General features: G+C 42.7%; 1 protein-coding gene across 9 annotated transcripts in view; it reads right to left on the bottom strand.

Moving 5' to 3' along the window:
* DAB1 (DAB adaptor protein 1) overlaps positions 1-14352 on the bottom strand; it is an 833814-nt gene that overhangs the window by 237372 nt on the left and 582090 nt on the right. The window contains exon 1 of one of the 9 annotated variants that reach the window (XM_048498958.1): positions 333-352. The exons of the other annotated variants lie outside the window; for them this stretch is intronic. The gene's annotated coding sequence lies outside the window, so the exon portion shown is untranslated. Of the gene's footprint in view, positions 1-332; positions 353-14352 lie in introns of those variants that run through there. 9 annotated transcript variants of the gene reach the window in all.

Genomic DNA, 14352 nt, shown 5'->3' with positions numbered 1-14352 from the left:
TTGTCCCCACAATAAAATATAGAGTTGGTTAGAATTGTCCAACTGAATCATAACTTCTTGTCCCTCTAACACATTATTGTTGTGATTTGCCATAACAAAGGTTAAATGTTTTATTATAGATTCAAGACAGAGCTAATAAAATATTTCTAAACAATCTATCAGGCAACAAAGACCTCCAATATACAATGTAGTGGAACTAGGGTTACAGAATTGGAAAGAAAACAATGCCTACAAGAAAAAACCTACCCTGTCTAAGACATTTCATACCATTGTCACTTATACAAATATAAACAAAAATTATGCCACTTGGACTTAAACAAAAGAGTACTGACCTTTTGCACATGCCTCACAGGAAGGACAGAGTCCTTTTCTGTTTAGCTTCTTTTTTGCCTCATTTTTGTTCAAAAGAAAAACAGTGCTCAACTGGGGGGAAATGGATCAGAAGATACAGTAAGGGAAATTCAGCACAGAATAAGTAAAGAGCTAGTACAGGAATACCTGAATACTTTAAATGAATTCAAATCTCCAGGGCCAGATGAACTACATCCTATCGTATTAAAATAACTTGCAGAAGTTATCTCAGAACCACTTGCTATAATCTTTGAGAACTCCTGGAGAACAAGAGAAGTCCCAGCAGACTGGAGGAGAGCTAATGTTGTCCCCATCGTCAAAAAGGGGAAAAAAGAGGACCCAAACAACTACTGCCCAGTCAGCCTGACATCAATACCAAGAAAGATTCTAGAGCATGTCAGACTAATCTTTTCTACTGTAGGTGAGGGACATCTTAGACGACCTACAGTAGAAAGACCCTTCACAGTAAGTATTCAATGGACCCATCTCCTTTTTTTGATAGAAAGACAAACTTGGTAGATAAAGGGAATGCTGTGGATGTAGCACACCTTGATTTTAGCAAGGCCTTTGACAAGGTGCCCCATGGTATTCTTGTGAGTAAGCTGAAAAACTGTGGACTGGCCGAACACAAAGAATGCTCATCAATAGCTCATTTTCATCCTGGAGAGAAATAAGTAGTGGAGTGCCACAGGGTTCTGTCCTGGACCCAGTGCTATTCAATATTTTTATCAACGACTTGGATGATGGAATAGAGGTCATATTAATCAAATTTGCAGATGATACCAAATTAGGAGGTATAGCTAATACCCTGGAGTACAGGGGCAGGATTCAAAATGATCTGGACAGATTAGAGAACTGGGCCAAAAATAACAAAATTAATTTCACAGAGATAAATGTAAGAGAAATGTAAGAGAAATGTAAGAGAAATGTAAGAGAAGAGACTTGGCCAGGAAGAGCAGAGTGACCTGCTAGTGTTCATTTTGGAGGGCTTTTCTCAAAGCCACAGCTTTTAAAACAGTGTATTTTAACAGGGGTTATCTCTTTTTCTCCTTGTAAGGCTGCTGAATCTGGAAGGTGGGGCTTAACAGGGGTTAACAGAGTTCATCTCTTGTTCCTCTTTGTCCTGAGAGGTGGGGCTTTAGTTCAGTCTCTGGAACCAAGCGTGCGCCCTGGCGGTACTACAATTTTCTAATTGAAATTTTTTTTTTAAGGAATTAATATGGGAGGACATATTTGACAGATGATGCGTGCGAATGGCTCCAGGGGGCCAGTGACTAAAAGCTTAATATTTAAATATCTAAACAAATCAGATATGAAGGCAGAAAGCCAGCAGGGGGGTGGGGGGGGGCTTTCCAGTGTTTTGCACTGAGTGTCACATGTATGACTATCTGCCACTAGGACAGAGAAATTAGGTGGGTGTGCCCTCGCTGCAATGAGCTCCACGGCACTCAAGAGGCGTGTGGATTCTCTTGAAGCAAAGGTGGCAACCTGGAGAAGCTGAAAGAGGCAGAGAGGGTGACAGGCGAGGGCTTTCAGGGACCTAACAGCCGGGTCCCGCACTCCCAAGGTGACCTGCCTGCTGGAATGTCCTTGGAGAATGAAGGCAGGGATGGGAGGATGGGTAGTGAGGTGGTGGAAGATGGCTTGCTGAGATGGGATCGACACCTTAACTGGTGATCAGTCAAACATATAGCAGTTTTGATACCCCTCGGGGAGGTGAGGCTCCCCTTGTAGTGGAGTGATTTGATCAGTAGAAATGTAGAGAGTTGGGTTTGTGAGAGGCGTGATGACAGCATGGTGACTTACCTGCACCTGAATGCGAAGGTTGCGGATAATAAACTTTGTCTGGAATAGGCTTTTTTGGAGACAGTGCTGGGGTGGAGTCAGCAGTTGTGGTCCACACATTGGCACCAACGACATTGGGAAGCCTTAGCCGGGAGGTTCTGGAAGCTAAATTTAGGCTGCTAGGAAACAGGTTGAAGTCCAGGACCTCCAAGGTAGCATTCTCAGAAATGCTGCGTTCCACGCGCAAGGCGAGAGCTAGGCAAGCGGAGATACAGGGTCTCAATGCGTGGATGAAGAAGGTGGTGGTGTAAAGGCAGAGGGTTTCAGATTTGTCAGGAACTGGGGAACCTTTTGGGACAAAGGTAGGCCTGTATACAAGCGGGGCGGGCTTCATGCCAACCAAAGAGGAACCAGGCTGCTGGCGCTCAACATTAAAAAGGTGGCAGAACAGCTTTTAAACTGATCACTGGGGGAAAGCCGACTGGGAACTGGGGTGACTTGATTTGGGAATACAGTATCTATGGGGATGCAGACAGAGAGGGAGGTTTTTCTAAATCAACCACGCCTGAAGCGAGGAACATATAGCAATGTGCATGTGACAAGGGATAGCAGGTGTCTACAAAAGGCTTGAGGGGTAAAGCACATAAATCCCAGGTTAAGGACAGGGGAGACAGGGTATACAGGTGTCTCTATGCTATGTAGTAGAAACGATTCGACCTAAATGGGGGGAACTAGAGAGTACAGAGTTTTGAAGGAGGACTTTGATATAGTGGGCATTACAGAGACATGGTGGAATGAGGAGAACCAGTGGGATGCTGTTATATACCAGGCTACGAGCTCTATAGGAAGGATAGGATAGGGAGCATTGAGGACAGAGTTGCCCTTTACATCAAAGAGAGCATAGGATCACAGAAAATAGACAATGCAAAAGGGGAGCTGGTTCCCCTACAGAATCACTGTGGATATCAATACCAGGTGTGAAGGACAGTTTAATATTAGGAATATATTATGCGTCCCCCTGACCAATGTGTGCACAAGAGGATTCTGAGATGGAAAAAAGAATTAGAGAGGCCAACAAAGAAACTAAAAATGTAGTGGTAATGGGTGATTTTAACTATTATCATATAAGCCGGAAAAATGCATGTTCAGGTCATAGTAAGGAGAGAGCATTCCTGGATCAGCTAAATGACTGTATGCTTAGAGCCATGAAGATGGTTGTGGAACCAACCAGGGGAGAGGTGATCCTAGATCTAATAATTCTATGTGGGACCCAGGACCTGGTGCAGGAAGTCCAGATGTTGTTGAGCCGATATTAAGGGAACAGCGACCACAATGCTGTCAGGTCCAGTATCTCAGCATGCGAGAACAAGTGGCAACTACTGAAATGTAGTTACATTATTTCAGAAAGGGGAAATTTCTCAAAGATGAGGGGGATAGTGCGCAGGAGGCTGAAAGGAAAAAAATCCGAGAGGTAAAACTGTCCCATAGCTTGGAGGTTATTTAAAAGCTTACAGTAATAATAAAGCTCAGCTGGAATGTGTTCCACAGGTTAGAAAAAGGCAGCACCCAGTCCAAAAGAAAGCCACCATGGTTAACAAAGAGAGGATGAGGGAATTATCAGAAAAAAGAAAGTGTCTGTTAGAAAAGGGAAGTCCAGTTTTTCTGATGAAGAATATGAGAGGGAACACAAATGGTGGCAAAAGAGAAGCAAGTTAGCTGTAAGGGAGGCAAAAAAGGATTATGAGGAACGCATGGCTGCGAACATCAAGACCAGCAACAAACAGTTCTTCAAGTACATCAAAAGCGGGAAGCCAGCAAGGGAAGCGGTAGGCCCGTTAAATGACAAAGGAACAAAGGGTGTGCTAAAAGATGGCAGGGAGATTGCAGAGAAGCTGAATGAATTCTTTGCATCTGTCCTCACCTAAGAGGAGGTGAGGAACATTCCTGCACCTGAACCAAGCTTCTTAGGAGGCGAATCCGAGGAACTGGCGAAGATAGTGGTGGCAGACAAGGAAAAGAAGTTCACAGCAGCCATTGATACCAGCTAAAATGTTGCAAATCTGGCATGGCCCAGGTGCATTGCAAGAGTTCTTAAAGAGCTCAAGCGTATGAGATTGCTGAGTCTTCTCACTTTAATATGCAACTTATCCCTGAAATCGGGCTCTCCATCCCTGAAGACTGGAAGATGGCCAATGTCACGCAATCTTTAAAGAAAGGATCTAGGGGGGACCCGAGAAATTACGAACCAGTCAGTTTGACATCCGTTCCTGGTAAAGTAGTAGGAATCTATATCATTAAAGATAAAATTATAAAACATGTAGAAAAGCAAGACCTGCTGAGAAAGAGTGGCATGGCTTTTGCAGAGGCACAAATCCTGTCTTACAAACTTACTGAAGTTCCTTTGAGGGTGTAAACGGGCATGTGGACGAGAGGGTGAACGATTGGACATTGTCTACTTGGATCTCCAAAAAGCTTTTGACCAAGTTCCTCACCAGAGACTGTTGAGAAAACTCAGCTTAATGAAGAAGGAATAAGAGGGGAAGTCACTCCTATGGATTAAAAACTGGTTGAGAAACAGGAAACAAAGAGTGGGTGTAAATGGGAAGTTCTCACAATGGAGATATGCCGAGGAGTGAAAAGTTGTCCCCCAAGGATCCGTTTTGGGACCAGTGCTCTTTAACCTATTCATAAATGACCTGGAAGTAGGGGTGGGTAGCGTGGTGGTGGCCAAGTTTGCAGATGATACCAAATTATGTAGGGTGGTGAGAACCACAAAGGATTGCGAAGAGCTCCAAGCGGACCTTGATAAATTAGGTGGAGTGGAGGCTCCAGAAATGGCAAATGCCCGGTTCAATGTAGCAGAATGAAAAGGGATGCACGCAGGGGCAAAAAATCCAAACTTCACATACACAGCTACAGGGGTCAGTGCTTTAATAAGTCACAGGGCAGGAAAGGGATTTAGGTGTCTTGGATTGATAGTTCCATGGGAATGTCAACTCAATGCGTAACGGCTGTGAAAAAGGCAAACTCTATGCTGGGGATCATTAGGAAAGGAATTGATAATAAAACTGCAAAAGATTGTCGTACCCTTATATAAAGCAGTAGTAGTGCGACGCGCACTTGGAGTACTGTGTCCAGTTCTGCAATTCGCCCCGCATCTCAAAAAGGATATTGAGGAGATAGAAAAAAGTGCAGAGAAGGAATAACAAGGATGATTGAGGGACTGGAGCACCTTCGCTATGAGGAGAGGCTGCGGCGTTTGGGACTCTTTAGTTTGGAGAGGGGAGGCGGCTAAGGGGTTATATGATTGAAGTCTATAAAATTATGCATGGGGTAGAAAATGTTGACAGAGAGACATTTTTCTCTCTTTCTCACAATACTAGAACCAGGGGGCATCAATGAAAATGCTGGGGGGAAGGAGTAGGACTAATAAAAGGAAACACTGCTACACAGAGCGTGTGATTGGTGTTTGGAATATGCTGCCACAGGAGGTGGTGATGGCCACTAACCTGGATAGCTTTAAAAGGGGCTTGGACAGATTTATGGAGGAGAAGTCGATTTATGGCTACTAATCTTGATCCTCTTTGAACTGAGATTGCAAATGCCTTAACAGACCAGGTGATCGGGAGCAACAGCCACAGAAGGCCATTGCGTTCACATCCTACATGTGAGCTCCCAAAGGCACCTGGTGGGCCACTGCGAGTAGCAGAGAGCTGGACTAGATGGACTTTGGTCTGATCCAGCTGGCTTGTTCTTATGTTCTTATGTTCTTATGTTCTTAAGATTCCCCATTTAGGCAGAAAAAATGAAATGCACAGATATAGAATGGGTGACAACTGGTTTGACAACACTACATGTGAAAAGGATCTGGGAGTCTTAGTAACCACAAACTGAACATGAGTCAGCAGTGTGATATGGCAGCCAAGAAAGCTAAGGCAATTTTGGGATACATCAATAAGAGTATAGTGTCCAGATCAAGGGAAGTAATTGTACCACTCTACTCTGTATTGGTCAGACCTCACCAAAAGTACTGTGTTCAGTTCTGGGAACTGCAATTTAAGAAAGATATTGACAAGATGGACCGTATCCAGAGGAGGGCAACTAAAATGGTAAAAGGTCTAGAATCCATGCCCTATGAAGACAGGCTTAGGGAGCTGGGGATGTTTAGTCTGGAGAAGCGAAGGTTAAGGGGGAATATAATAGCTACGTTTAAATATTTGAAGGGATGCCATGTCGAAGAGGGAGCAAGTTTGTTTTCTGCTGCCTCAAAGACTAGGACACAGAGTAATGAGTTCAAGGTGCAGGAAAAGAGATTCCACCTAAACATTAGGAAGAACTTTCTGACTGTCAGGGTAGTTAGACAGTGGAATTCACTGCCTCAGAGAGTGGTGGAGTCTCCTTCTTGAAGGTTCTTAAACAGAGACTGGATTATCATCTGTCAGGAGTGCTTTGATTGTGTGTTCCTTCATGGCAGGGGGTTGGACTTGATGGCCCTTGTGGTCTCTTCCAACTCTATCATTCTATTATTCATATTCCTTTACCCTTGGCAATATACTACAGAATTCACACCATAGTGTGCAGCACACTCAGCACAATGGATGCATTTTGTTGAGATTGAAGAACGATGGCATAAAAAGGAAAACACTGGCTGCAGCATGCCATCACAACACATACATAAAACAGCACACACAAAATGCCAACCACACTTTGTACATACATTTCATTAATTTGAAGATCTCTGAGAAACCAAGGGCCCTATCCGCAGGAGTGGGTTAATCCACTCATGGAAGTGGCATTACACTGTGGTGGCAGATTTGCCCTCCCTGGGGCACTTAGCCTGGCAGAGGGGCAATTCCGCTCACCTGCAGCTGCCACACCCCTCCCTGGCACTGGGATGCTGCAGTGAATGCCAAGTCAGTGTCCCAGGGTCCCTGCTGCTACCGCCAGCGTAACGGGAACACGTCGGGGGCATGGCTAGAGGAGGGGCCAACATTAGTCAGCTCCTTCCTGGCCATTTCCAGCGTTACATCAGCGGGCTGTCCATTAGACTAAAGCCACTCTTTTGGGCAGCGAAAATCTACTGAGGCCCATAGAGGCTTCTCAGCAACAGGAAGTCTTTTTCAAACCTCCCACATCTCTGGGAAGCGCAGACTGTTAGGCTACAGTTTATAACCTCTTAGCTTGCATTCATCCCAAACGAGTCCCATCAACTTCAACAATATTTAAATAAAACAATTCCAGAAACAGTTGGTTAATTGCTGGAGTGTATTTTTATGCCAGATACATGTAAAACTCCACTGCTAACCTCCTATACACTAAAACAAAAACATAAATGAAAAGCAAATCTGTACATTATCAAAGTTAATATGATTGGAATTTATTGTGACAAGATGAAGGAACTTTTTCTCCATGTGAACTTCTTCACAGTTAAAAATGTGAAATAAAAAACTCTGAAACAAGAATGGACAAAGTGCATAGCTGAGATCAGAATGTGTCGTAATTGCAACTGTTAAATGTCTACTAAAGTGAAGCTGACCTGGAGGAAAGTGAGTGTTACCTAGACCCAAAGAACACCTCCAGGAAGAATGGAGAAAAAAAATGTCACTGAGCTTTCTGCACTTACATAAGCACCCTCAAAATCAAAGCTTCCCAGTTGTCTGAAGACTTAAATGCATGCTTATTATAATGACACATAGCCTTGATGTACATAACAGGAGCACAACATGCTGCAAAGCATTTTTCTGTTTTGCAATGCTATTACCTATGCAGCACTAACTTTTAAAAATACAAAATTCCTTTAACTATTTCTGAGACAAGAGCCAGAACAGATTACAGGCTAGGACTCTGGACCAGGAGGAAAAAAGGGTCTTTCTAGCTCTTTCTTATCTGCAGGCTCTGCCTCTCACCATCATATGGAATTAAAAACTAAGGCAGATTCCACACGAGCCAAAAAGAGCAGTGTGAAACCGGTGTGAAACCGGTATAAAATGGTTTAAAACGGTGTAAAAGGGTTTACACTGTTTTCACACCACTGTTTTTGGCCCATGCAGAATCCGCCTAATTTAAATCCCCTTTTCTTTAAAAAAAAATGGCCACTGATTTTTTAAATTACACTGCTGAATTTAATTCAGGTACTGGACAGGTCATGGTATATTTCAGCCCAATCTCAACATATCTCAGAAGGTAAGAATGGTAATTTCTTGGATGAGAGACCACTGAGGATGACCTTACAGAGGAGGGCAATGACAAACCACTTCCCCTTAACCAATTATCTTGAAACCCTGTGTAGTCACCATAAGTTATCTACAGGTTTGACAGCACTTTACACAAACTAGATATCAATTAAAGTTACTTTTTAGAACTTACTGTGTTAATATATCGTGGGATGAATGTAAGGAACATGGGTTGACACAATGGCTTACCTTTTTTAAAAATTCCAGCGTATCTTTCCACTACACTGGGCAGCTGACAACTCACTTTTAAAATCACATGAACACCACAGCAAACAAACTAAAACAAATACAGCTTAATAATCTAAGCACATAAAATAGGAGAGACAAGCAGCAGTCAACATTAATAAACAGCTCAAGGTTGCCTAGCTGGAAGAACAACATAGGACATTTCCAGATTCTTATTCTCCTTGCTTCTAAGCTCCTGCTTCTTGGGGAGAGAGGGGTGGGGGGGGGGGGGGGGTCAGTTCTGCATGAGCTTTGCTTCTCTAGTGGTCATTTTGATTTAACAAAGGTTTAAATCCAGCCTCTCTCCCAAGATTAAAACTGCAGGTTTTTGTACCAGACTTAATCTTGTGTGATACTGAATCTACCACTGGAGGGAACAAAATACATACAGAACCGAAATAGCAAAGTAGAACCAAGGAAAATGAGAATGCAAAAAAAGTCTATAATTCAACCTAGAGTATAAAGAATAAATGTTTTGCTGCTAGGATTAGGGAAAGTTCTTTGAATGGGTGATTCTGCATTGAGTGTGAGTTAGACCAGGTGGTCTATGTGACCTCTTCCAACTCTATGGCGGATTCCACACGGGCCAAAAACAGTGGTGTGAAAAGAGTGTGAAAATGGTGTAAATCACAGGTGTCAAACTCGCGGCCCTCCAGATATGGACTACAGTTCCCATCATCCCCTGCCAGCATGATGCTGACAGGGGGTGATGGGAACTGTAGTCCATGACATCTGGAGGGCCGCGAGTTTGACACCTATGGTGTAAATGGTTTAAAATGGTGTAAAGGGGTTTACACCATTTTCACACAGTTTTCACACCGCTGTTTTTGGCCCATGAGGAATCTACCTATGGCCCCTTCTGCACATGCAAAATAATGCGTTTTCAAACCACTTTCACAACTGTTTGCAAGTGGATTTTGCTATTCCGCACAGCTTCAAAGAGCACTGAAAGCAGTTTGAAAGTGCATTATTCTGCATGTGCGGAATGAGCCTATGATTCTACAGTCGCTATTAATCAGTTTTACTGCCCTAAAGTGAGGATATGTGACGATGGCTCATCTACTTGGCATGCAGAAAGCCCCAAATTCAATCCCTGGCAATTTCAGTTTAAAGAATTAGATTGTAAATGATGTGTGATCTCTGCCTGAGACTTTGGAGAGCTGCTGCCAGTCAAAGTAGACAGTAATGACCGTAATGAGCCCAGGGCCTGATTCATGTGTCCTGTGTCTTTGTGTGGAGCGCAAATTATCTTGACCAATCAGGGATTTATAGGTTACAGACTATATGTTCAATTATGCCCAGAGCAGATTAGTGAATGAGTACTGGTGAGATACAGAAGTTGCTTTTAACAATGTAAGTACTATGTTCTGGATCAGCTGACGATTCCAAACATGTTTTCAAATCCAACTTTATATGTAACAAGTTGAATACTGATTGCTATCCATTTATGATATTTATACATGTATTTGTATTCATTTTAAGATGTAAATCTTAAATGTAAATCTGAGCCCTGCCTAGGCAGAGGAAAGGCAAGATATAAACATGATTAAGCAAATAAATATACATATCAATTAATTTAAAAATCTTTTTACAAAATATTTCATTCAGAGGACACTGGGAAGTTTTTACAGCCTTCGTGCAGGCCGGCTTTTACCTGGGAGGGAAAAAGCCGGCCTGCAGAAAGGTCGGGGGCTTGGCAGTGAGTGCCATGGCCTAGGTGAGTGCCATGGCCGGCCGCTGCCGAGCCCTGCCCCCCCCCAGCCTCCATACAGGCTGGCTTTTGCCCTCCCCAGGCCCTGGGGATAGAAGGAGCTGGCTTGCAAGTAGACCAAGAGTGGGGCTCGGTAGCAGCGGGCAGCCTAGGTGGGCACCATGGCTGCCCACGGCGAGCTCTGCTCTCCTGCGGGGGGGGGGGCAGGACTTGGTGGCAAGCGACTGGGGTGCACACCATTTTGTCATGTGGGGTCGCCTGGCACCCCCATATGATCAAAAGGCGTGCGCCAGGGACATGGGTGACCCCATGTCCCTATAGGCCGTACACCTCTGTGTGATGGTCTCAAGTTACTGAGACTATTTTAGCAACTGAAGCTGTACATTTGAATTAGCGCAACGGTACTCTTGGGCAAGAAATTCCTTCAAAGCTGAATCTACTGACAAGACTGGCTGGATATGTCTTCCTCAGACCTTTGCAAGAGATTCATTCAGTCTGTTGTGAATTTAAGTTTTTTTTTAATGATTTTATCACTGTTATTGTTAATATTTCGTAACCTAAATCTGTAACCCTCTTTGTGGCTAGAATGAAGTAAAGTGGGGCATATATATTTAAATGGCGTGAGGGAAGCACGCTTTTACCTTCTCCGCAAGTCTTTTATCAAATATTTATTAACTTTTACCAAATATTTATTAACTTTTACCAAATATTTATTAACTTTTATCATATTTTTAACCTTCTGCCGTCTCATAATAATTCCATCAAGCTTGAATAAGTTGCTCTAAATGTTTTGAATTCCTCCAAGTTGGAATGAGCTTGCATCTCGACGCTGCTGAGCAGTTTTTAGTTAGTAAATTACTCCAGCTGTAGTTAAGTACGAGGAGGGTTTTTTGCTGTTTATGTGATTTTTTACTTCTCCTTGTGTAAATATTGTTCTGTTTGAGAAATATGGGAAACAGGAAACGTCGGCGGTCCTCCCCCAATTTATCTGGGCAGAAAAAACAAAAACAAAGTAAAATAGCTAACTACTTTCAAGATAGATCCACAGTTGAGGAACTGCTAACAGATGTTGACCTGGAAAATAGGTTTGCTATTTTAGAGGAACTTCAACAACTTATAGCGAAGATGCTGCCTTGAATGGCGAATCATGCACCTCCCCTGTCTCCTCAAGCTGAGGTCACAAGCGTGTGTAATTAAGCAAAACGCCCCATTGACTGATTTTTTTACTTCTTGCCAAGTTAATTGCTTATTTCCAAAACCTTGGAACTTCTTTTGGACAGATTTTAACAATATTGGAACTAAACTACAGAGTCACTGAATGCTCCAGTCAAACAATGGAGCAATTTAGCCAATCAACTTCTGCTAGTGGGAGAACAATTCAGTTCTCATTTTAAATCCTCAGGAAACCAAATGCCTGCACTAAACTGAACTTCCAATCCCTCGTTTTTGCAAAGGGAGCAAAATAACTTTGTATATTAAGAGAGTCCAGTCTGAGAATGCGCATATCGTTGGGACACCTACCTCCGGATTAGACAATCACTTTGCTCCTTATTGCACTTTTTACCAAACCAGCAGATTTATATCTTTTAAGATTTGAGGCGGCTTCCCAAAATGGGTTACTACAGAAGACTTGCCCTTACTTTCCATGCAAACTATGACTCCTAACAGACTTTTTTTTAAAATTAAGGACTATCTGCAAGAAAAATATGGTATACATTATGTGATGAGAATGTTTAAAAAAATACAACTGTCAAACAATACTTATTGGAACTGAGCCCAGAATGCAGCTGTGCCAAAGCTCAGTCTTCCAACCCAAGATTTAATTAATGATTGGGGAGACAATTGGTAGCACAATTGTCTCCTGATTCTCAGTTCCTCACCTCTAAAAGAAACAGAAGAGAACATATGTACAATGATCTACCCACTAATACAGGGGAAAAGCAAACACGCAACATAAAAAAAAGAAAATCCAAGCAGAACTCTTTTGCAATTATGGGAGTTCGCGACTTTGGACAAGATGCATAGAGAGCCCACTACTGCTTCAACTTCAAATATGCCACCTTCTGACGAAGATGGGGAAAGTCGATCCAAAACCAGTTGAAACCCTACATCCTGAGATGGTCCAGCAGTAAACAGAGCCAAATGGAGTGGGCACAAGAACTAATTGAAATCGAATTGGCCACGATCCATCACAATCCAAGCACCAGAGGAGGCAAATATCAACTACAAAGAAGCACAAACAAGGACTTACAGGAAGTTTTGGTTATAACTGAAACAACTATTGGGCAAGAAGCACCTGAGGCAGTTGTAGAATTACCTCGGGTTGGAGGGAGTAGCAATTACACCATGCCCTAATAAAGGAAATGGAAGTCATTTTATTACAACCTTCTTTGACCAATATGGATAAGGATTTGATAATGCACCAACAAGAAGATTCTAGTAATGTATTATTGCCAATGGTCACTCTATCTGCCGAACAGAGTGCTCTTGCTGCTAAAGGCTGACTCTACTGACTCTAGACTGCATAGTTCCCACAATACTTATCATCGTATACATTGACTGGAAATGGACTGGCTATGACACAAGCTGAAACAAATGCGGAAACAAGAGCCTGTGAAAGCAAGGAGGCCAAAGGGGAACTCTGAGCAACCAATGGCTGGAAGTCCTCACACCTTGACAGTGTCCAGAATACTTGGTCCCTCCTCCAGAGTCTGCTGGTGGCATTCCTCCAGCTGTGCATGCAGCTTTTCTCATAAGAAGAGAACATCCTTCAATGGCTGCATACAGCATTCTCTACCAGCAATTTCATCCCTGGATTCTGCTTCCACCTGGCCGCCAAAACAATTTGATCTTTTCGGTTCTGTCTTGGAATATCTCGGGATGGGAGGAATAAATCTTGAGGGAACTAAACTTTTCTCAAATATTTGAGAAAAGCAGATCTAATTCTCTTACAGGGAAACTTGGCTATATATCATCCCGCATAGATTTTGAGGGGCTATAAGGGCCTTCTGCTCCCCAGCAATTGAAATGCAATGGGCCCGGCCCGTCCAACTTCTGGTGGTCTCTGCATTTTAATTTCTGTCTCTCTGCCAACAAAAATTCTATCAACCCCCCTCCCACTTAATGGTCCAAGCATTGCTTTGATTAATTGGGGCAAATCATCACTGATATTCATTAATACATATATCCGCCCTAGATGCTTGAATAATAGCGTTCGTGATGACCATTGGCAGAATTTATCCTCGTTTGTTGAGGAGCTAAGAACTAAAATATCCTTCAACTGAAATTACTATATTATGGGGGGATTTCAATGCGAGAAGTGGGTAATAATCTAACTTCATATTTGGAGCGTAGAAGGTTATGATGATAGCTTGATTATGTCTATTCACTCTTACCCTTCCATCAGGCGTCATTCTGAGGGATACCCAGACCAATTACACTGCTAGGAATCTGATCGAATTTGCTATCAAACACTTAACATGTTATGGCTCAATGGTCTAAAATGCTACGACTGTTCCTAATAATTTCACACATTTGTTGAAGATGCGGCTGGGAAACAGTGTTATGAATTATTGTTTTATGTCACCAAAATTAAGAACTTCAGTCCAGTCTTTTTTAAGATAGGAGACCTTCTACTAGGAGATCACCTCTCACTTAATCTTGTTCTCCATCAGGAAGAGGGGGTGAAGACGTTCCTATGAATACATCTAAAAGAGTATTTACCCTAAGCTTTTCCTGGACATCCCATTTTGGCCCTTACAGCCAATGGAGCTAGCATTAATTCTCAGCATCTAGGTAATCTCTTAGAAGTGCTTTTATAAAGGCAGATTAAGCGCCTTGTGTGGCAATTGGCAATTTTGAAACATTAATCAAAGTATATCTGAACTATCTCGTAAGAGTCCGTTAAACAGAAACCTTGCCATACAGCACTAGAGGTGCCCCCTGGTTTTGACAAAGAGTGCCATGAATTAAAACAAAACTAATTCGTGCATCTTACCAACATAATTCAAAGAGATTTAGAAATCACCTGTTATTAAACGCAATCAG

This window comes from Sphaerodactylus townsendi, linkage group LG05 (genome assembly GCF_021028975.2).
Source record: "Sphaerodactylus townsendi isolate TG3544 linkage group LG05, MPM_Stown_v2.3, whole genome shotgun sequence".
Lineage (NCBI taxonomy): Eukaryota > Metazoa > Chordata > Lepidosauria > Squamata > Sphaerodactylidae > Sphaerodactylus > Sphaerodactylus townsendi.
The sequence above is the reverse complement of the archived record's forward strand: the minus strand, read 5'-3'. Positions and strand labels throughout refer to the sequence as shown.